Source organism: Jaculus jaculus, chromosome 18, assembly GCF_020740685.1.
Source record: "Jaculus jaculus isolate mJacJac1 chromosome 18, mJacJac1.mat.Y.cur, whole genome shotgun sequence".
Lineage (NCBI taxonomy): Eukaryota > Metazoa > Chordata > Mammalia > Rodentia > Dipodidae > Jaculus > Jaculus jaculus.
Window position 1 is genome coordinate 29589561 of NC_059119.1, and position 21972 is coordinate 29611532.

At 43.6% G+C, this 21972-nt stretch overlaps 1 pseudogene; it reads right to left on the minus strand.

The window, feature by feature from the left end:
- Window positions 1-5437: 5437 nt before the first annotated feature.
- The window catches only part of LOC101617799, a 29040-nt pseudogene continuing 12505 nt past the window's right edge, over window positions 5438-21972 (minus strand).

The following is a 21972-nucleotide window of genomic DNA, read 5'->3' on the forward strand; positions in this document are numbered from 1 at the left end:
CAGACAAAAAGATTTATTTCCTGTGTCTGCCCATTGCCATGGTGATAGGCAGCATAAACTCCAGTATTTCAGTTATATGGTTTTGCAACTCTCCTGGGACAGCTTTGGCACACCCATTCTCTATCTGTATTTCTCTCTCCCTCTCAAATAAATATATAAAATTTAAAAAGAAAAAAAAAAGCACTTACTTTTCTTTTTTTCCCACTTTTATTTCCTCCCCTCACATTCCTGGGTCCTGTCCTGTTTGAACTCTGGGCTGACGGCACCTTTCTGTTCAGCTCTGCCTGGTCTGCTTCAGGCCTCTGTGTCTTAGAATGGATAGCATAACTTCCATCCCTTACAACAGCCCCTTAGGGCAGATCCTGCATATTGATGTGACTATAGTTATGACCCTATGAAAAAGAAGAAAATGATGTTTCACTGGAATACAGTTTGGCCACTGTATGTTGGGTTCTAGGGAAAATGGCCATTTAGTGGATCTCTAAGTGATTATACTATTTTACAATTAGAGTTACTATGAAAGAATTGGGAAAATAGTCGGGTGTGGTGGCGCACGCCTTTAATCCCAGCACTCGGGAGGCAGAGGTAGGAGGATCGCTGAGAGTTCGAGGCCACCCTGTGAATACATAGTGAATTCCAGGTCAGCCTGAGCTAGAGTGAGACCCTACCTTAGAAAACAAAAAAACCAAAACAAACAAACAAAAAAAAAGAATTGGGGAAATAAAGATATCACTTTAAGCTTTGTAATTAGCTTCACCTTCTAACCTGCTGTTTTCCTTTATGGAAGCTCCAAAAGATGCAAATTTTCTTCCTTGTTTTTACTAAGAATGCACTGAGAATTAATCTAAATCTAAAGACTAAAGTACTGGCATATATGTGTGTATGTGTATATATATATATTTGGTTTTACATCTAAAACAACTATGGTTTCTGAGATGTGCTTCATATAAAATATCCATATGTCTTATCAATGATAAGAGCTTTATTTGCTATCATTTAAGATAAAGTTGTCACTCAGAGTATTTCATTGATAATAGACAATATAATCTATTATAAATAATGTCTAAAGAGTAGACATTTAAGGGCTGGAGAGATGGCTTAGCGGTTAAGCGCTTGCCTGTGAAGCCTAAGGACCCTGGTTCGAGGCTCGGTTCCCCAGGACCCACGTTAGCCAGATGTACAAGGGGGCGCACGCGTCTGGAGTTCGTTTGCAGAGGCTGGAAGCCCTGGCGCGCCCACTCTCTCTCTCTCCCTCTATCTGTCTTTCTCTCTGTGTCTATCGCTCTCAAATAAATAAAAATAAAAAAGAAAAAAGAGTAGACATTTAAAAAATATTTTATTTATTCATTTATGAGAGAGAGACAGGCAGATCGGGAGAATTGGCATGCCAGGGTATCTAGCCACTGCAAATGAACTCCAGGCGCATGCACCACCTTGTGCATCTGGCTTTACGTGGATCCTGAATAAATGAATCTGGATCATTTTGCTTTGCAGGTGCCTTAACCACCAAGCCATCTCTTCAGCCCAAGATTAGACACTTTAATATCAGATTTGGTATGAACATACATAATAAAGTTATCAAGATTAAAAACCAGTATTGTTCAAAGAAAGGTAATATTAGACTATGGTCTCTATGTTCACTGACTCATTAGATTCAATATTTATGTTAGTAATTAAAATTACTCCTGTGAGATATATATATATATATATATATATATATATATATATATATATATATATTGCTATAAAACAGATGTTTGACAATTGCAACATGACAAAAATTATGAGACATTTTGCTAATATTTTATGTTTCTCACATATTTTGTTTGTTTTTGTGTTTAGTTTTCCAAGGTAGGGTCCCGCCTAGCATAGGTTAATCTGGAATTCACTATGTATTCTCAAGCCAGCCTCAAACTCACAATGATCCTCCTACCTCTCACATATACTATTTTTTTAATATTTTTATTTTTATTTATTTATTTAAGAGAGAAAGAGGGAAAGAGAGGGAGAGAATGGGCTCACCAGGACCTCCAGCCTCTGCAAATGAACTCCAGACATGTGCACCCCCTTGTGCATCTGGTTAATGTGGGTCCTGGGGAATCAAACCTGGGTCCTTTGGCTTTTCAGGCAAATGCCTTAACCACTAAGCCATCCCTACAGCCTGCATATAGTATTTTTAATGGATATGCAAGTGTTCTAGGTCCTGTCATCGCTGTTCCCAACAAGTCAGCTTGCCCTGCTGGACACACTTTCTTACGTTGGTCCTCAAGGGCAAATAGCATTTGCTATAACTCCTCTCATTCTGCAAGGCAACAGATGCTTTTTCTATGCAGAAGTGCAATGTCATGGTTAACATATAAAGACTTATTGCTTTTGCTTGCATTTTCTCTCCTGTCTTTTCTTGCTAATTTCACTGTACAATGTTATTGAAAGCTTTGTTAGCTTGGCCAGTTCTTACTGGAACTTAACTTTCTGTAACTCTCTGACTTCTGGGAAACCAAGGTAAAATGTGTAAAAGTAACTTTTGAAAATCTAAATGGGATGCTCCAGTTGCAAGGTAACTGGGAAATCAAGCAGGAACTGAGCAGAAATCCTTCTTCCTGCTGACTAGCAGCCATAGTGCTAGAAAGTGCTAGAAAGTGCTGTCATGGCTGTTGGGCAAGTAGAGTCATCAACAGTCTTAACCAGCAGTGGGCCAGCTGGCTGGCCAGCCAAGCTAGCCTAATTAGGGAAGTTCTAGCCCAGTGAGAGACCTTATCTCAAAACCAAGTGGAAGGTGCCAAGAAATGGCATGTGAGGTTGTCCTCTAGCCCCCACATACATGGGCATACACATGCATGTACAACTGCACACACATGCACAGAAACACACACATATACACACGAAGTCCAAGTGGCAATAATGTCTGTGTAGGACCTGTAATTAGCAAAAATTTTATCATTTAACAGTATGTAGACAGTTTATCTCAAGTTGTTACTTTATACTATAATTATAAATTGGATTCAACTTTTTAATAGGTTGGTAAATTTTCTTTATGTTTCTCTGTCTCATGATATTAACAAAGGAAGTGAAGTAAAAGGAATAAGTAAGTAGAAAAAAAGAAGTATAAAGAAGGATATAAATATGAAGACATATTTTTGGTAATGAAGGTTAAAAAGGTAAAATTTTTTTTTATTTATTTTAGAGAGAGAGACAGAGAGAGAGGGAGGGAGAGAATGGGCAAGCCAGGACCTCCAGCCACTGCAAATGAACTCCAGACACATGCACCGTCTTGTGCATCTGGATCCTTTAGATTTGCAGACAAATGCCTTAACTGCTAAGTCATCCCTCCAGCCCAATAAAAACATTAAAAAAACTTATTTTGCCTTGGGCTGCAGAGATGGCTTAGCAGTTTAAAGGCAAAGGACCCGGGTTCCATTCCCCAAGACCCACGTGAGCCAGATGCACAAGAGGGTGCATGTGTCTGGAGTTCATATGCAGTGGCTGGTGGCCCTGGCATGCACATTCTCTCTCTCTCTCTCTCTTACTCTCCCTCTTTCTCTGTCAAATAACTAAATGAATAAATAACTTTTAAAAATGTTTTTATTTATTTATTTGAGAGAGAGAGACAGACAGACAGAGAATGGGCCCACCGGGACCTGTAGTCCCTGCAAATTACCTTCAGACACATGCACCCTCTTGTGCATCTGGCTTTACATGGGTACTGGAGAACTGAACCTGGATCCATAGGCTTCACAGGCAAATGCCCAAACTGCTAAGACATCCCTCCAGCCCCTTTTAGTGTTTTAATTGGAACTTTGAAATGTTCTACCATGGCTCTGCAATAATAGAGCTGCCTGTAAAGGAAGGCAATGGGAGCAAAAAAATGGACCCAAAGTTAGAAAAAGTCAGAAAGAAATCTAGGGGAAATAACATATTTGAAACTAAATATAGGCCCTCTTCAGCCAGAATGTACATATCCAAATAGATAAGAATGTGTATCTTCCCATTTCATCCTGAAACCTGCCCATTAACAAACAGAACAGACAGTGCCCATTCATCTGAGGAGGGGGCTCTTCACAGCATGGAACAGAGTGAGACAACTTAGGTGAAGATATCCTAGCTGATGGATAAAGGCCTGGGGACAAAATCTGTCACAGTAAAGCTGTGGCTCTCCAGCTTCCTGTGTACATGACAAATACATCAGAGCAGTTTGTGAAGAGCAAGATGGACTGAAAGTACAATGTTTGCCAAAAGGCATCAGATAGTCAGATAGCAAGGCAGTGTGGGCACTGAATGAGTTAAGTGCTTTCAACCTCTGTGTTCTACAGACCGGGTTAAAAACTCTTCCATTTTAGGTCAAATAAAAGCATGATGCAATAGCCGGATGTGGTGGCACACGCCTTGAATCCCGGCACCGGGGAGGCAGAGGTAGGAGGATTGCAGTGAGTTCGAGGCCACCCTGAGACTACATAGTAAATTCCAGGTCAGCCTGGGCCAGAGGGAGACCCTACCTCGAAAAATCAAAATAAATAAATAAAAGGATAATACAAATCAATGCTGTGCTTCAAATACAGCAACTATGTGGAATTGCAAGAAATTAAATACTTCTGTAGACTGTAATGTAGAAAGCACAGCCCCTTGAGATTCCTTCATCCCAGAAACGCCTGCTATGTCTAAGATGATGAACTATTCAACAAATAGAATGGTGGCTGCACCACAGACTACCCTCTTATCATAGGAAGAGACATGGGAACACACAGAGGGCAATAGAGCCGCATTCAGCGCTAGTCGTAAGCTAAAGAGGACTTGAGCCTGATGGGGGTCTTACAAAAGACACCTAGGACAAGCCCTTCTCCAAACCTACCCTCAAAACTCTGAATTTGTCTGACGTCAGCCTGTCTAGTTTTGAAATTTTGGATTAGTGGAGATGCTTCAAAGCTTTTGTCTCCCATGAAATTGCCAAATATTGCTTCACCAAGAGGCACACAAGTCATGAGATGATTGTTCAAGAACTGAAAAGGATGCAGAATTTTTTTTACAGGTATCAGCAGTCATTGGCCTTTTTGAACTCTGCATGGGCAGCCACAGTGTGATAAGACCCCAACTTGCTTGTGAGCAGGAAATAACAGATACTCCCTTGGCTGTACAGTAAGTAACATCAGAGGTGACAAAAATCAGCTTGAATGCAGTACAGAAGCTAAGAAAAAGATTGTCCGTTAGTGTTGGTTCTGGGGAGTGAAGGGTTCCTAACTTCCCCCCTCATAGCATGGTGCCCTCAGGGTCTTTTTTTTTTTTTTTTTGGTTTTTCGAGGTAGGGTCTGGCTCTAGCCCAGGCTGACCTGGAATTCACTATGGAGTCTCAGGGTGGCCTCGAATTCATGGCAATCCTCCTACCTCTGCCTCCCAAGTGCTGGGATTAAAGGCGTGCACCACCATGCCTGGCTCAGGGTCACTTTTATTCAAGTCTGTCCTTCATGTCCTGCCAATGAAATCCAAACATGGACCAATTGGATGGTTGAGGTGCCTGATTTGGAATAGAGCTGGATGCAGTGCTGAATTGTTCCCTCAAATCACTGCTTGCAGAAACCCGAGCTGGTGCTGGAGTCGTGACAGGGGCAGAAGAATCCAAATCGAACAGGTTACCTGCATCACTACCTCCGCGGTGAGATTTTGGAATGGGTGGTGGGGTGACATGATTGCTGAGGGGAGCTGAGGAGGATGGTGGGGGATAGTAACTTTGCCTCCAGGCCGTGGTGGGAGTAATCTTAGTCCTCTGGCCCTGGAGTCCTGGGTTTAAAAGCATCTCTGTTCTTGGCTGTAATGTTCCCAATTCTCAAATTTTTATTTTTATTTATTTATTTGACAGAAAGAATGGGCACACTAGGGCCTCCAGCCACTGTAAATGAACTCCAGACACATGCACCACCTTGTGCATCTGACTAAGGTGGGTCCTGAGGAATAGAACCTGGGTCCTTTGGCTTTGCAGGCAAATGCCTTGACCATTAAGCCATCCCTCCAGCACCCCCAGTACTCAGTTTGATACTCTATCCTTTCTTGAAGCCTTGATCCAACTTGGGACGATTATCCATGTCCTGAGATTCTTAGGAAATCTCAGATTCCTGTCTGACCCACTTGAAGTGATCCGGCAAGGAAACATTCAGGTCGAAAGCATCTCCCCACCTGTGAAGCCCATGCCAATGGATGCACTATGCCCAGAGCCATGCTTGGGTGTGCTAGAATCTACCACTGTCTCCACAGCAATACCTGGATCCTGGTCTACTGGTGCCTGAGCAAAAATCTCCCCTGAGACTTTATCTTTGAGTTTAATATCTTCCCTTTCAAAGTGACTCAGAGGCGACCAGTTCAATCAGTCTGGTCTAGTCTCCAATCAGATGCCCTTTAGCGGGGGTTGGGACTCTGATGGATGTGATGTCAGGCTGGGCCATCAGTCTTGAGCCAGATCAGCGCCAGCGGGCCCAAGAGTAAGTAGGAGGAAGTTATTTTTTAATGATTGTGTCGCAATGCCTCTTGATTATGGTTCTGCTTGTTTACTTTTATATATTTATTTATTTGCCAGAGAGAGAGAATGTTAGTATGGGCACACCATGACCTTCAGCCACTGCGAAAGAACTCCCGACACATGTGCCACTTTGTGCATCTGGCTTTACGTGGGTCCTAGGGAATCGAACCTGAGCCACTAGGCTTTGCAACAATCGTCATGTCTCCAGCCCAGGAAAAGTACGCTTTTATGGAAAAATAAGATTTTATTTAAGAGCAAATGATTCTTCTCCCCCACCCCAAAGAGAGATGAGGATTAAATCAAGAAGGTAGTCTGAGTAAATTACTCATGATTTGGGGAGAATAAAATTTACAGCTGAGCCAGGCGTGGTGGCGCACACCTTTAGTCCCAGCACCTGGGAGGCAGAGGTAGAAGGATCGCCATGAGTTCGAGGCCACCTTGAGACTACATAGTGAATTCCAGGTCAGCCTGGGCTAGAGTGAGACTCTACCTCGGTTAAAAAACAAAACAAAAAACCTTACAGCTGATATATGTGTGATGATTGATGGTTATTAAAATTCCTAAGGTTGAGCTGGAGAGATAGCTCAGCAATTAAAGTGCTTGCCTGCAATGCCTAATGACCAGGGTTCGATTCCCCAGATGCACTAAGTGGCACATGTGTCTGGAGTTATTTTGCAGTGGCTAGAGGCCCTGACATGTTCACATCCACACTCTTTCTCTGCCTGCCTCTTTCTCTCTGTCTCTGTCTCTCTCTCAAATAAATAAAAAAGAAAATAAAAGTAAACAAATACGTAGTACCTTAATCCAGAGCATTATGGATCAATCATAAAATACTTCCCACATCTGTCTCTCGGAAATAAGTAGAATATTTTTTTTAAATTCCTAAGCTCAAGATTCAGGACACTGATATAAAAACAAAATCTGGGCACACCAGGGTTTTCTGCCACTGCAAAAGAACTTCAGATGCATGCTATACTTTGTGCATCTGGCTGTATATGGGCCCTGGGGAATTGAAATAAGGACTTTTTGGCGGGGGGGTTGAGGTAGGGTCTCACTCTCGTCCAGGCTGACCTGGAATTAACTCTGTCATCTCAGGGTGGCCTTGAACTCATGGCAATCCTCCTACCTCTGCCTCCTGAGTGCTGGGATTAAAGGCGTGCGCCACCACGCCCAGCTCAAGCAAGGACTTTTAACCACTGAGCAATCTCTCTAGCCCCTAGTCCTTTGTTTAAATTGATAAAGTTCTCTTAAGATACTGATGTGCTCTTGGTAATATTTATAAAAACAAATTATATATATATATGTGTGTGTGTGTGTGTGTATGTATATATATATAATGCATATATATATAATTTTTTTGTTTTTTGAGGTAGGGTCTTGCTCTAGTCCAGGCTGACCTGGAATTCACTATGTAGTTCCAAGCTGGACTTGAACTCCTACCTCAGCCTCCTATGTGCTGGGATTAAAGGCATACACTAGCACACTTGGCAGGGGGGAAAAAAAGCAATTTTTGTTTAATCAAGATCATTACTTAAGTTTCTGCTGTTTGTTAATCATCTCGTTACATTGGAAATTGAGTCTTAAAAAAGTCAAGTTTCATTTATGTGTCTGTTCATGTTAGTAATTTTTAAAATTCTTTATTTATTTGCAAGCAGAGTGAGACAGACAAAAAGGAAGAATGGGTGCACCAGGGCCTCCAGCTGCTGCAAATGGAACACCAGATGTGTGCGCCACCTTGCACATCTGGCTTTATGTGGGTACCGGGGAATTGAACTTAGGTTGTTAGGATCTTCAGGTAAGCACCTTAACCACTGAGCCATCTCTCCAGCCCCCATGTTAGTCCTTTAAATGATAATTTCAATTGTCATTTTAAACTGTTTCTACTACATCTTGTATCCTATGTATCTGTGAGTAGAAATATGTAGAGATGTATGTGTGTGTAAACTACATATTCTGCAAAAGTTTTCAGAGCTAAATGCATGTGGATTTAATAGTGCAAAGCTAAAGAAAATGCTTAACCAAGTTGTCCTCCACACTAGAATTGTCTGTGATGCTAGGCTTTTTCCAGGCCAACGTTCATGTGTTCCCATCGAATTGTGACTGAACCATTAAGTGAAGATGACTAGACTGTCTGGCCAATAACTTGACTTTTGTACAACTTCAAGCATGACTATTGTCTTTTCTTAGGTGCATTTTTGCCCATGGGCTACTTTGTGTATCTGGGTATTGGGGAATTGAACCTGGGGTCAGCAGACTTTGTAAGCAAGTTCCTTTAACTGTTGAGCCATCTCCCCAGCCCACAATCAAATTCTTTTTGTTATTGTTGTTTTTCCAAGGTAGGGTCTCATTTTATCCCAGGCTGACCTGGAACTTACTCTGTAGTCCCAAGCTAGCCATGAACTCATGGCAATCCCTTGCCTTTGCCTCCCAAGTGCTGGGACTAAAAGCATGTGTCACCATGCTTGGCCAAACTTTTTTTTTTGGTGGGGGGGTTCGAGGCAGTGTCTCACTGTAGCTCAGGCTGACCTAGAATTCACTATGTAGTCTCAGGGTGGCCTTGAACTCAAGGCGATTCTCCTAACTCTGCCTCCCAAGTGCTGGGATTAAAGGCGTGTGCTACCATGCCCGGCCTGGCCAAACTCTTGAAAAATGACTTGAGCAAGTACTTATTTTTAAAACTAGTTTCTGTTAAATATTTGTTCTTGTTGGTTGTGTTTTGTAGTCTCCTTGTAGATGGTTCTAATTGTTGTCATGCAGAAGCAGCACTTCTACCAACATAACTGAGCTGTGTTTTATTCAGGTGATAGGCCATCACCCACGGGCAGAATTAAACTTGGGGACTGACTCTAGGTGGAGTCACACCTATAGCTACTCTTTCTACATCTCCTAGTTGCTTGACTTTGATACACAAAAAAAGGATTTTATTGGTACTGATTCCTTAGCAGCTGTCACCAAACTCCATCTCCCCCCTCCAGACACAAACACACACAAAAACAGGACAGATCAGACTAATGAGGACAAACCTAATTCCCATGATGGAGAGTCGAGATCAGATCACCAGATGGCTAATCAGTGATGTCATGAGACACAGTGTCCAGAGACAAAGGAAGACGTTTTCAGAATGGAAATGGAGTCACCCTGGGCATGGCGGCACACATGTGCGATCTCAGCACGTGGGAGGCTGAAGCAGGAGGATTATGAGTTGGAGGCCAGCCTTAGTTTCATAGTGAGAACCTATCTTAAAATTAACAGTGAAAATGGAGTGACTTGTGCTAGCCCTTCCAGAAGTGACTGAAGACAAAAGGTAGTGGAGAAATGGTTCTCAAGTTTGGTTGCCTGCCACCAACTGCATGTCTTCAAACCTTAGCTCCTGCTAGTAAATATGTTCGTGTTTGTTCACATCAAGTTCAGTATGCCCCAATCCCTCAAGATTGAAATCTAAATGAAAGAGAACATAACTGGTGTTGTATGTAACCACTCTGGCAGGAGAGAACGTAGTCCAGGTATTTCTGGGCTTCTTCAGTTTTGAGCTGTCTTTTCTATCTTTTCCCTCCTTTTTTAAAATTTATTTTTACATAGTTCTTATTTTATTTTATTTTTTAAAATTATGTACACAGTGTATACAGTCATGTTGGTACCATCGTTAGCCTCCTTCCTGTCCTCCCTTCTCCACAGGGACCCTCCTCATTGGGGAATATGGGTTGTGCATTGTGGGGTTAGCCATCAGTTATGGGTAAGAGGCAATGTCTGCATAATGACCCAGCATGTAGCCCTAACAATCTTTCCACCCCCTTTTCTGTGAAATTCCCTGAGCTATGTTGGGTTCATTTTAGGTTTGCTTCAGTGCTGAGGTCTTGGGAGCTTCTATGTCTCTGGATATCTGTTTTGGTAGGAGTTGAGTGTTCTCTGTGTCTATCTCCTTCACCCTTGTGCTGGTACCAGGTTCACCAAGAAAACAGCACTGATGCTCATTTTCCCAATTACTCTTGATTTCAGCTGGGGCCCTTTTGAGGTGTGATGGGCTGGTTCTCTCCTTAGGATCTGCATCACCTGAAAAAGAGAAGCAAATTCTCCAACGGAGAGTGAAGTTAGTGCCAGATAAATGGGATAACCATTTTTTTTTTTTTAGAGAGAGAATTTAATAGGGGTAGGCCCTCTTATAGCGCATGATTGGTAGGAGCTTGATAATGGAGAATGGGCTCATTTTTGGATATGGTTCTGATTTGTTTCCAGCTCCAGCTATGGGTTCCGTTCCACTGAGCAGATCTGTTAGCCAAATCAAAAGCACTTGGTTACCCACCATGGGTGCGTGCTACTATTACACTTGTGTGAGCATCACATCAGGTTGTTTGCTTCTGAGACTTTAAGTTGCTTGGACAGATGTTGGCCACTTTCCCCCAGTCGCTCATGTAGCACCTTCTGGCACTAGAAGAGCTAACTGTCTGGGGACTGATTGAGCCATCTTTTCTTACCTCCTGGTTCCTGAACCTTACGGGCCTCAGGGAAGCTTTCCTCGGCCTCCTGCTCTTTATCCTTTTCAGCGTGATGGCCTGTTCTTGCATATGGTGTGCCCTCATGAGCACGAGAATGTGCCGGTGAATTTCCTCTGCGTAAGGGGTCGCGATGAAAGTCCCCTAGATACACAAGGCAGGACAGATCCTTCACATGAGACAGATCATATAGATGTGAGAGTACGGTTAACAGCGAGGGATGATGGGACTTCAAGAGGAATGGTGGGCCTTAGGGGTATTTCTGAATTTTATTCTACAGGGACACTGTCCTCCATGCTATAATAAAGGACCTGTAGCGCAAGCACACTGCTCACGGTGCCCGTCACAGGAGCAGAGCTGAGACCAGTGCACACTAACCAGACTCCGGGTATCAAGAAGTGCCTGACTGAGCCCACATGTCCACAGAGACAGCAGCAAAGGGGAAGTACAAGGGTGAAAACAATGTGAGGCGCAGCTCTCACACATCTCAGGAGTGCAGCTGACCACCTGGCTAGAAGAGCAAGGCCGAGCCTTCCTTCCCTTCCCCGTAAATCCTGCTGGCTGAAGATGAGATGTTCAGGAGGAATTTCCTTGGGGGTTAACTTGCTGCTTTCTTAGGTTGCAGCCCTCTAAATAAAGCTCAACTTGAAAAGATTCAATTATTTTTTTAAAATTATTTTATTTTATTTTATTTATTTAAGAGAGAGAAAGAGAAAGGGAGAGAGGATGGGCATGCCAGGGCCTCTAGCCACTGCAAAGGAACTCCAGATGTATGTACCCACTTGTGCAGCTGGGTATTGGAGAATCGAACCATGATCCTATGGCTTTGCAGGCAAATGCCATAACCAGTAGGCCATCTTGCCAGCCCCTCATTTTTTTGTAATTTATTTTATTTATTTCTTTGACAGATACGGAGGGAGAAAGAGAGAGAGAATGGGTACACCAGGGACTCCAGCCACTGCAAACGACCTCCAGATGTGTGCATCCCCTTGTGCATCTGGCTAATGTGAGTCCCGGTGAATCAAACTTGAGTCCTCTGGCTTTGCAGGCAAATGCCTTAACCACTAAGCCATCCCTCCAGCCTGTAATTTATTTCTTTTTATTGACAACTTCCATAGTTGTAGACAATAACCCATGGTAATTCCCTCCCTCCCATCCCCCCACTTTCTCCTTTGAAACTCTGCTCTCCATCATATCCCTTCCACCTCTCAATCCCTCTCTCTTTTATTTTGCTGTCATCAGAGAAGATTAAATTCTTTTTTTAAAAAAATTTTTGTTCATTTATTTATTTATTTTTATTTGAGAGCGAACAGACAGAGAGAGAAAGAGGCAGACAAAGAGAGAATGGGCGCGCCAGGGCCTCCAGCCACTGCAAGCGAACTCCAGACGCATGTGCCCCTTTGTGCATCTGGCTAACGTGGATCCTGAAGAATCGAGCCTCGAACCGGGGTCTTTAGGCTTCACAAGCAAGCGCTTAACTGCTAAACCATCTCTTCAGCCCAAGATTCAATTCTTGTCTCAGCTCATTGTGGGCTCAGGTAGTATGAGTCATGTTATTGTGATTCCTAAACCTCTGCCACATCTTTTTTACAGAGGTCAAATGGAGCCTCCTTCTCATCCTGAAGATAATCTCACTTCTTATCTCACAGAGAGATGAGGGAGAGAGTGGTGAGAAACCCTCAGCTCACCCTACAGTCCTCTTCTTTCAATTTACCGTCTGGTTCCCTTTCCTGTTCCCACCATGTAATATGAGTCCCACCCCAAACTTCTTAGGCTCTCTCCACAAAAGCCAGCCTCCTAGTGATAAGCATTTCTGGTATAAAGGACAAATGACAAGTCTTCTGATTGGGAGAACTGCTAAGTCCCAAACCAGGGGAGAGGTGATGTCCCCAGAAGGGCCAGTGCCTCTGGCAGCCTTTCCTCCATTGAACTTGATCTTTGTAATACTCTGTGGCAGGAAGTTTCTGTTTGTCAGAATTCCATCAACTGTGTTGGAAACTAAACCGCAAACAAACATAGGCCAAAGGAAGAGATTTCAGCTCAAGTTAAATTCAGAGGTAAAGAAACTTCTGGGTTTAGGGATTCAGAGTATGCCAGGCATGATGACAGCCCTTCCAATCAGTCTAGAGATAATGAAGACACCCCCATCCACATGTTATTTTCTGCCTAATTAGCATGTCCGTTTACTGATGAACTACAACAGGACAAATTAACCTCTAAATTCCAAAAGGCGCAGCAGAGGGTCCTCCACTGGTGCTGGGACAGAGAGCCACTATTCTGGACAATGAATAGAGGTAGCAGAAGTGACTTGTAAAATAGCAGGAAATCTATTGGCTCTGCTTATTGTATGTTTGTCTGTAAAGAAACTTTTCAGGAAGGTAGAAGGGTACTTAATAGGTTGATATTGTATATATGTAAGTACAGTGATTGAGTTGGGGAGGTAATATGATAGAGAATGGAATTTCAAAGGGGAAAGTGTGGGGGGGAGGGAGGGAATTACCATGGGATATTTTTTATAATCATGGAAAATGTTAATAAAAATTTAAAAATAAAAAAATAAGAAAAACAAACTTTTCAGCTTCATGAGGTACCAATGGTTAAGTGATTGGTTAGATCCTGTGCTACTGGGGTTTTGTTCAGGAAGTCTTTTCCTATTCCTATATCGTGGAAACTTCCTCCTATTTTTTCTTCCAGTAGTGACCAAGTTTCCGGTCTTATATTGAGGTCTTTGATCCATTTGGACTTGACTGGTGAGCATGGTGAGAGAACCAGCCCATCACACCTCAAAAGAGCCCCAGCTGAAACCAAGAGTAATTGGGGAAATGAGCAAGAGTGCTGCTTTCTTGGTGAACCTGCTACCAGCACAAGGGTGAAGGAGATAGACACAGAGAACACTCAACTCCTACCAAACCAGATATCCAGAGACACAGAGGCTCCCAAGACCTCATCACTGAAGCAGACCTAAAATGAACCCCACATGGCTAAGGGAAATTTGCGGAAGAGGGGGCAGAAAGAATATTAGAGCCTCATGCTGGGTCATTATGCACATTATTATTATTATTATTATTATGCACATTGCCTCTTACCCATAACTGATGGCTAACCCACAGTGCACAACCCATATTCCACAACAAGGAGGGTCCCTACAGAGGGGGGAGGACAGGAAGGAGGCTAACGATGGTACCAACATGACTGTATTCACTGAGTACATAACTAATAAAAAAAAAATGAAGGAAAAAAAAAAGCAGGAAATGTCATACATGCAGGTTCCTGGGTATCTAGTGGCACTGAAAACACCATGATCCATATCTACTCTGGGTAGAATGCACTTGGAAAATCTACAGGAACCAGGAAATTTGCTAGGAAAATCTTTTCTTATTTTCTGGAAAGCTCATGAAAAGAACTGATGAAACACTGGCATAGAGAAATGGAATGATGATGCAAACACATCCACGATTGACCAATACAAAACCCTACGAAATCAAACTGAGCTTTGTCTCAGAGAAAGGGGAAGTCTGGGCATTTTCTTGGAGAAGTTCCTTTCTTATCAAGTGGATTAAAAGCTATTTGATCAAGGAGCTTGTGTTTACTGCTTAGAGCAACAGTGCAGAGAACTCAGGAACTACCCTCCTCCCTGACGTTGGCAGGGGTTGTCCCAAAGACCGTTTGTGAAGCCACGATCTGACCTTTTTGGTTTTAGTTGTGCTGTTGGCTTTTTTTTTTTGGTTGTTGTTTTCTTCTGTTATTTTGGGAGGCAGGGTCTCTAGAGGCTAGCACAGGCTAGCCTCACATTGGCAATCCTCCTCTTTCAGCCCCCTGAGTGCTGGGGTTACAGGTGTGAACCACCACTCTGGGCAAATGTCTCACTACTTTTGAATATAAGCAATGACAATGATATTCGGGCAGCAGATCATTTTCTTCTGGAGGTAATATTCCAAGTATTGGACACCCAATATGGCTCAACCATTGACCCATATTTAACCATCAACAGTCACTCTAGGGCACCTTTTGGTCCCCCTTCTGTTTCTTGCTCCTGGGAAGGTCTGGCAGGTCCAGAAGATCCAATATGGTGGTGGTGGAGGGTCTTTAGGGAGCTCATGAAGCAACCATGTAACCACCATTGTGTCTGAGCTGATGTGTATCGACATTACCACTTTTCTCTGACCTCCCGGAAAGGAAATGTGGCCACACCACGAAACAGCCAGTCACTCACTGACTTTCCAAAAAATAGTTATTATTATTTATTTATTTGAGAAAGAGGGAGAATGAGAGAGAGAGAGAGAGGGAGAGAAAAGAGAGAAAGAAAAGAGAGAGAGAGAGAGGTGCACCAAGGCCTCCTGCCACTGCAAACAAACTTCAGACAAACGCACCACTCTTGTGCATCTGGCTTTATGTGGGTACTGGGGAATCAAACCTGGCTATCAGCCCATTTCACTCCCTTTTCACAAGTGGACATCTGTGGTTTGAAGGTGCCCTATGAATTTCATGGATTGCCAACTTGATCCCAGTGTGGTTATGTGGAGAGCTGGGAGTTTTGGGAGATGATTACATCATGAGGGTCTACCATCACAAGGGGATTAATGGTTTATTGTGGAAATGGATTCATTTTAAAAGTGATCTTTAGGGCTGGAGAGATGGCTTAGCGATTAAGTGCTTGCCTGTGAAGCCTAAGGACCCCGGTTTGAGGCTCGATGCCCCAGGACCCACGTTAACCAGATGCACAAGAGGTGCATGCATCTAGAGTTCATTTGCAGTGGCTGGACGCCCTGGCATGTCCATTCTCTCTCTCTCTCTTTCTCTTTCTGTCTCTCTCAAATGAATAAGTAAAAAAAAAAATTTTAAAAAATATGTGCCACCACACCTGGCTCTAAATTAAAAAAAAAAGTGAGCTTTATTTGGCAAGGTTGTACTCTTTCCTATGGTTTTCAGTCTGCTGCATTATTATGCAGGGAAAGGAAGTGCTTTTCGATTTCCCAGCTTTGAGAAACATGAACCTCTTCAAAAAATACAAATTCTCAGGTATTTGTTTTACATTTGTTTACTTAGGTGTACTGTGGATTAAACTTAGGACCTCACACATGCTAGGAAAGCACTCCACCACTATAACTGAGCTACACCCTCAGGCCTCTTTTTACTTTAAAAAAAATATTTATTTATTTGAGGGAGAGAGAGAATGAATGAGTGAGCCAGGGCCTCCTGCCACTGCAAATGAACTCCAAATGTATGTGGCACTTTGTACACTTAGCTCTATGTGGGTACTGGGGAATAAAACCCAGCTGTTAGGCTTTGCAAGCAAGTGCTTTTAACCACTGAGCTATGTCCCCAGCCCCTCCTTTAAAAAAATTTTTATTGGTAGCTTCTATAATTGTAGACAATAAACCATGATAGTTCCCTTTCCCACCCTTATCCTCTCCCTCTCAAATCCACTCTCTATTGAATCCCTTCTTCTTTCCAATTAGTCTCCATTCTCTTGTGTAGGTAGTGTCAGGCACGTGAGGTCATGAATATCAAGGACGCCACCTCTTCCACAATGGACCCTGAGCATTGGAGGGTGTGAGCGAGATGTCTCAACACTGAAGACTCTACTGTCTCTTCTGCTCAGCAGTACGGTGAGTGTTGAGTCACCCCAGTGGTCACTGCCATCTGAAAAAAAGAAACTACTCTAACCAAAAGTGCTCAGAGGGCAGTTTGGTGGGCATAAGATATGCATTTAGCCAGACACCAGCAGGCATTATACCTCTAGGGCTCATGACCTCCCCAACCATAGGCTTTTGACTAGGTTTTCAGTACCAGCATGTATGTATTCCCTCTGTGGAGCAGACCTCATGTCCATTTAGAGAGCAGTTCACTTTCCCTATAATAAACATGCCACTGTTGTACCAGTTGGCACATCTGGCCTGGCTGGCCAATCTTAAGGTTTTCAGGGTCACTGCTCTGTAACACTGTTGATGACTGCTCTTCCCCCAAAAGATGTTATTCCCAGCATTCTGACAGCCAGTCAGCAGGGAGGAGGTTTCCAGCTCAGCTCCAGCTTGATTTCTCAGTGACCTGCAGCCCAAGATGCAGTCCTCAGCAATAGTGTCTTATCATCTAGCTCTGGTGGGCAACCAAGAACTGACAAAAGCCTGTAATGTTCTGGGGACAACAATTCACTGGAAGGTATCCGACTGATAGACATAGAGTAAAGTTTACAATCAAAAAAAGCCGGGGGGGGGGGGTTGGTTGGGGAAATGGCTTAGTGGTTAAGGCAGAGCTCACTCTAAGCCTGGGAAGCAGGGCCCAACCTCTCTGGTCCACTGCTCTTTGCTCCTGGCCCCGCCCTCAGCACAGTACTGAGCAAACTGTTCTCTCCCACAGAAATGTAAAGTGAGAATCAGTATTACAGTTTCTAGGAGCTCCATTTGGGCGGTCTGTGTGCAGCCATAGATGGATCCATAGCAGAGGGAGCCCTGGCCTTTGTGTTCCTTGTTGGGCTGCATGAGGTCTTCCACTGAGCGCAATCCTCAGCTCCTACAAGACGTCTTGAGGACACTTTTTCAGGTGTGACCTGCTCTGGCTGACTTCCTGATCTCAGGCAAACACAGAAGGATGTGTGAAAACATCCTAAAGAAAGGAGATAGACACAACCCTTTCCAGCTAAAACAAGGGATCTAATTTCATTGTGAAAGTACACTTTTTTTTTTTTTCACTGTCCACCAGAAAGTGGATCACAGAGAGAAGTATCCTAACATATTGAAGTGGTCCCCTAAGGGATAATGCATGCATGATGACTACTGGAGTGTGGGGGAAATATTGCCATTTTTTATTCGAGTTTATTTTTGTTTCCCTCTTCAAAGGTTTGTTTGGTTTATCACATACATTACATCAGTGAAAAAAATGCATTTGGTAAATTTCAAACATACACCTATTTAAGTGCTTGCTGAAATTATTATTATTATTTTTTTACTTATAGGTAAGGCCATAAAACCATAGACCAATAGAAGCCACAGGATAATGATGTCAGGCCAAAGAGGACCTGGGCTGTTCAGACAGGGAGTATTGGGGCCAATAGAAATACGTTCCCATTATCCAGTTAATTACAGCACTGGCCTTTGCTGGGCTCCTCCATTCCGCCACAGTGTAGGGCAGTTCTTTGGGTGGAATGCTCTCCTGCACTTTCCTCTGTCACAGTCTCTGGTTCTACAAGGTGTGTTACTGAGATAAGACAATGCATGTTAGAAGCAAAAAGGACATTTATCCACCCTCCCTTCTCGGATCTGGTGTGTGCAGTAAACAGCTGTTGCAGTCAGGTTTGCATTTCTGGCAGAAATCACGTGCCCAAGAGCAGCTTGTAGAGTCTAATAAATAAAAACGTTTATTTTGGCTTATAGACTCAAGGGGAAGCTCCATAATGGCAGGGGAAAACGACGACATGAGCAGAGGGTGGACATCACCTCCTGGGCAACATCAGATGGACCATAGCAACAGGAGAGTGTGCCAAACATAGGCAAGGGGAAGCTGGTTATGACACCCATGAGCCTGCCCCCAACAATACACTGCCTCTAGAAGGTGTCATTTCCTAAATTGCCATCAGCTGGAGACATGGCAATCAGAACACCTAAGTTTATGGGAGACACCTGAATCAAACCGCCACAGCAGCCCACATTCCAGCTCCTAGAGCTCTCATCAATCTCCCCTCAACCCACATCCTTAAAGCATAGACTGTAGGCATCTGAACTTATGTCATAGCCACATGGATCACCCCTAACATGGGTCCTAAATCCTCACTCTGGGGCCGGTTATGGTCCCCCCAAAGGTGCCCAGGCAACCGGGGCAAAAGTAGAGACTTTCAGGAGACAGTTTCTGTGAACAGCTCTCAGTTTATTGTCAGGGAAATGGGTTTATAATCAGTTGAATGCGGGAAGAAGACCCTAAGGGGATTGTTGGGTTTAAAGGTTGCTAGCCTATGCCTAGGGATGTTCATTCCAGCACGTAGGGAGAGAGTCAGGTGATCTACAGAGGGTCGCAGGGCTGTGTGAAGGCTGCTGGCTGATAAGGAGTTTCCTAGGCAACTGGCCAAAGGCCACAAGGTTATGGGCAAATCCTAAATCTTATCTGAATGTCCAGGTATCCTGTGCTTGGAGAGGGAGTGGCCTTACTCCCTGCTGATCTCGGGGTCCGAGATTTTGTCCAGGGGTCCAGGCTCACTGACACCCCCAAGATTGGAGGGAGGATCCTGGTTCACTGCAACCCCCAAAAATGGGGGAAGGAGCTCCCCACTAGTCAGATCCCGAGATGACACCCCCAAGATTGGAGGGAGGATCCTGGTTCACTGCAACCCCCAAAAATGGGGGAAGGAGCTCCCCACTAGTCAGATCCCGAGATAGGACCAGCAGCAGCGGTTCAGGACGCTGTGACCCCTCCCTAGCCTGGGGCTTTCGCGTCAGACAGCTTAGGTTTGCTTTAACCCAGGGCCCTGCCTATGTCGGACATAGAAGAACAGTGGGTAATTCTTACAGGCAAAGGGGTAGGTCTGGGCTATGCTAGACCATGAAAATATTTTCTTAGCACTGTGTTTGCCACCCTCTTTGTTCAAGAAGTTTTCAGCAGGAGAAAAAAAAAGGCAGTGTATGGTGGAGCAGGGCATTGTACCCGCTATCCTGATGACCCCATCACAGAACAAACCCATGAGAACACTACCCCGTGTGTGGAAGCAAATGCTCATCATGGTTTTGGCTTGAAGACTCTGCCTTAATTACTTTTAGGATTAGGAAAGGTGTGATTCCATTTGTTTGCACTAAGTGTATGTGTATGGGAACACTAGATGTTCTTGCCTCTGCAAACGAATGAATACCAGACCCTTGTGACACTTTTGGGTACCTGCCTTATGTGGGAGGATTGGAAATTGAACTAAGGCTGTCAGGGCTTACAAACATGCACCTTTAGCCAGTTAGCCATATTTCCTGCCCACACATAATATTTTGAAGTGGTTTGGCAAGATGGAGTGGTACTAATATTAAAGTGGAAAATGCTTCACAATCATATCCATGACATCTGCAGGAAGGTTAGCTCCCACCGACATCCAGAGCCGCCTTTGGAAGGTCTGACCTCTACCTGTGATTTCCTCTTTGAGAAGTGACTACTGCTCATGCTGTGTGCCTAGCCAATCAGAATGTTCCTGGTAACAGCCCATCAAGATTCTGATGTCCTTTTAAACTCTTTACTGGCAATTTTCATATACGTATACAATAATCCATTTTGTTCACAATTCTCTCCTATCACCTTCTTGTGTTTTTTTCTACCAAAACATTTTTCACTGAACCCCTTCTTCTTCCCAACCAGTTACTCTTCTATTGTGATGTCTTTTCTTCTTTTACTTTCCCCCTCTCCACTATCAAAGGTTTAATGTTAATGGGCCCAATAGTGTGCGAGTTTTTTTTTAAGTTTTTATAAATTTTTATAATTTATTTATTTGAGAGAGAGAGAACGAGGCAGAGAGAGGAAAAAAGAACAAGAGAGAATGGGCACACAAGGGCATCCAGCCACTGCAAATGAACTCCAGACGCATGCGCCACCTTGTGCATCTGGCTTACATGGGTCCTGGTTAATTGATCCTGGGTCCTTTGGCTTTGCAGGCAAGTGCCTTAACTGCTAAACCATCTCTCCAGCCCCTTTATTTTTTCATTTTTGAGAGAGAGAGAGAGAGAGAGAATTAGCATATCAGGGCCTCAGCCACTGAAATCTAATTCCAGACATTTGTGCCACCTAGTGGTCATATATGACCTTGAACTTGCCTCACCTTTGTGCATCTGGCTTATGTGGGATCTGGAGAGTTGAACATGGGTCTTTAGGCTTTGCAGGCAAGCGCTTTAACCGCTAAGCCATCTCTCCAGCCCTTGTGCAGGTCTTGGATAGGTAGTAACAGTCACTATAAGAACACGAATACAATGGCCACTTCATGTCTGAAAGACAGTGTTCCAAAGCACTTTCCCTCATCCTCTGGCTCTTTTCCACTAGTCTTTCACAATGTTCTCCAAGCCTTAGGGAGAGTGATACAGATACCTCATTTAACACTGACTACTCAATAGTCACTTTCATGACTTTTTATCAGTATGTTCACAAATTTTGTGTCTCCCCAGTAGTCACTGCAAACTGTAAAATGAAGCTTCTCTGACCAAGAGTGAGAGATGCACTAATGTATTGGCATAAACAAATATGTAGAGGACAACTTTGATGGCAACAACAATATCCATTTAACTGAATAGTACTAACTTCCTTCCTAGGACCTATCACCTTCCCGACTAAAGGCTTTGACTAGGTTTTCAGTACCAGGCAGGCATCCCTCCCATGAAGCAGGCCTCGGACCTAATCAGAGAGCAGCCATGCCCCTAATAGTCATGCCACTATTTTATCACTGACAGATCTGACCTTGTTGGTCGGCTGTGTAGCTCACAGGGTCCACTGCTGGTTAAGACTGTTGGTGACTTTTCTCCCCCAGCAGGCTGCATATTCCAGCACTGTGACATACAGGCAGCAGGAAGAAGGCTTCCAGCTCAGTTCTGAAATGATTTTTCAGAAGATTCTGCTTCCTTTTAACTAGTTTCTTGCCAGGATTACCATACTTCTCTCCAGATAGTGGTGCTGTGTTATCCTATCTAAATTGAGGTGCACCAAGTGCTAGAGTCCAGCTGTGGTCTTGGTCACTCAAATCACTTGACATGGCATCAGTAGTTGTGGGTGGTGGGGAGCAAAGTGAAGAGACAGTGGGTGCAGTCACTAGGAGGTGGGGGCATCAACTGTGGTGGGATGGCTATGACAAGCCTGGAGCAGTATAACCAGAGACCAGTGGGTGTGAATAAGATCTGCTGTAGTTACCTTTATGTTGCCGGGACAAAACACCTAACCAAAAGCATTTTATCTGAAGAAAATATTTATTTTGGCTTACATTTTTGAGAGGAGGGTGTTTTTTTTCCATTTTAAACTTTTTATTGACAACTTTCA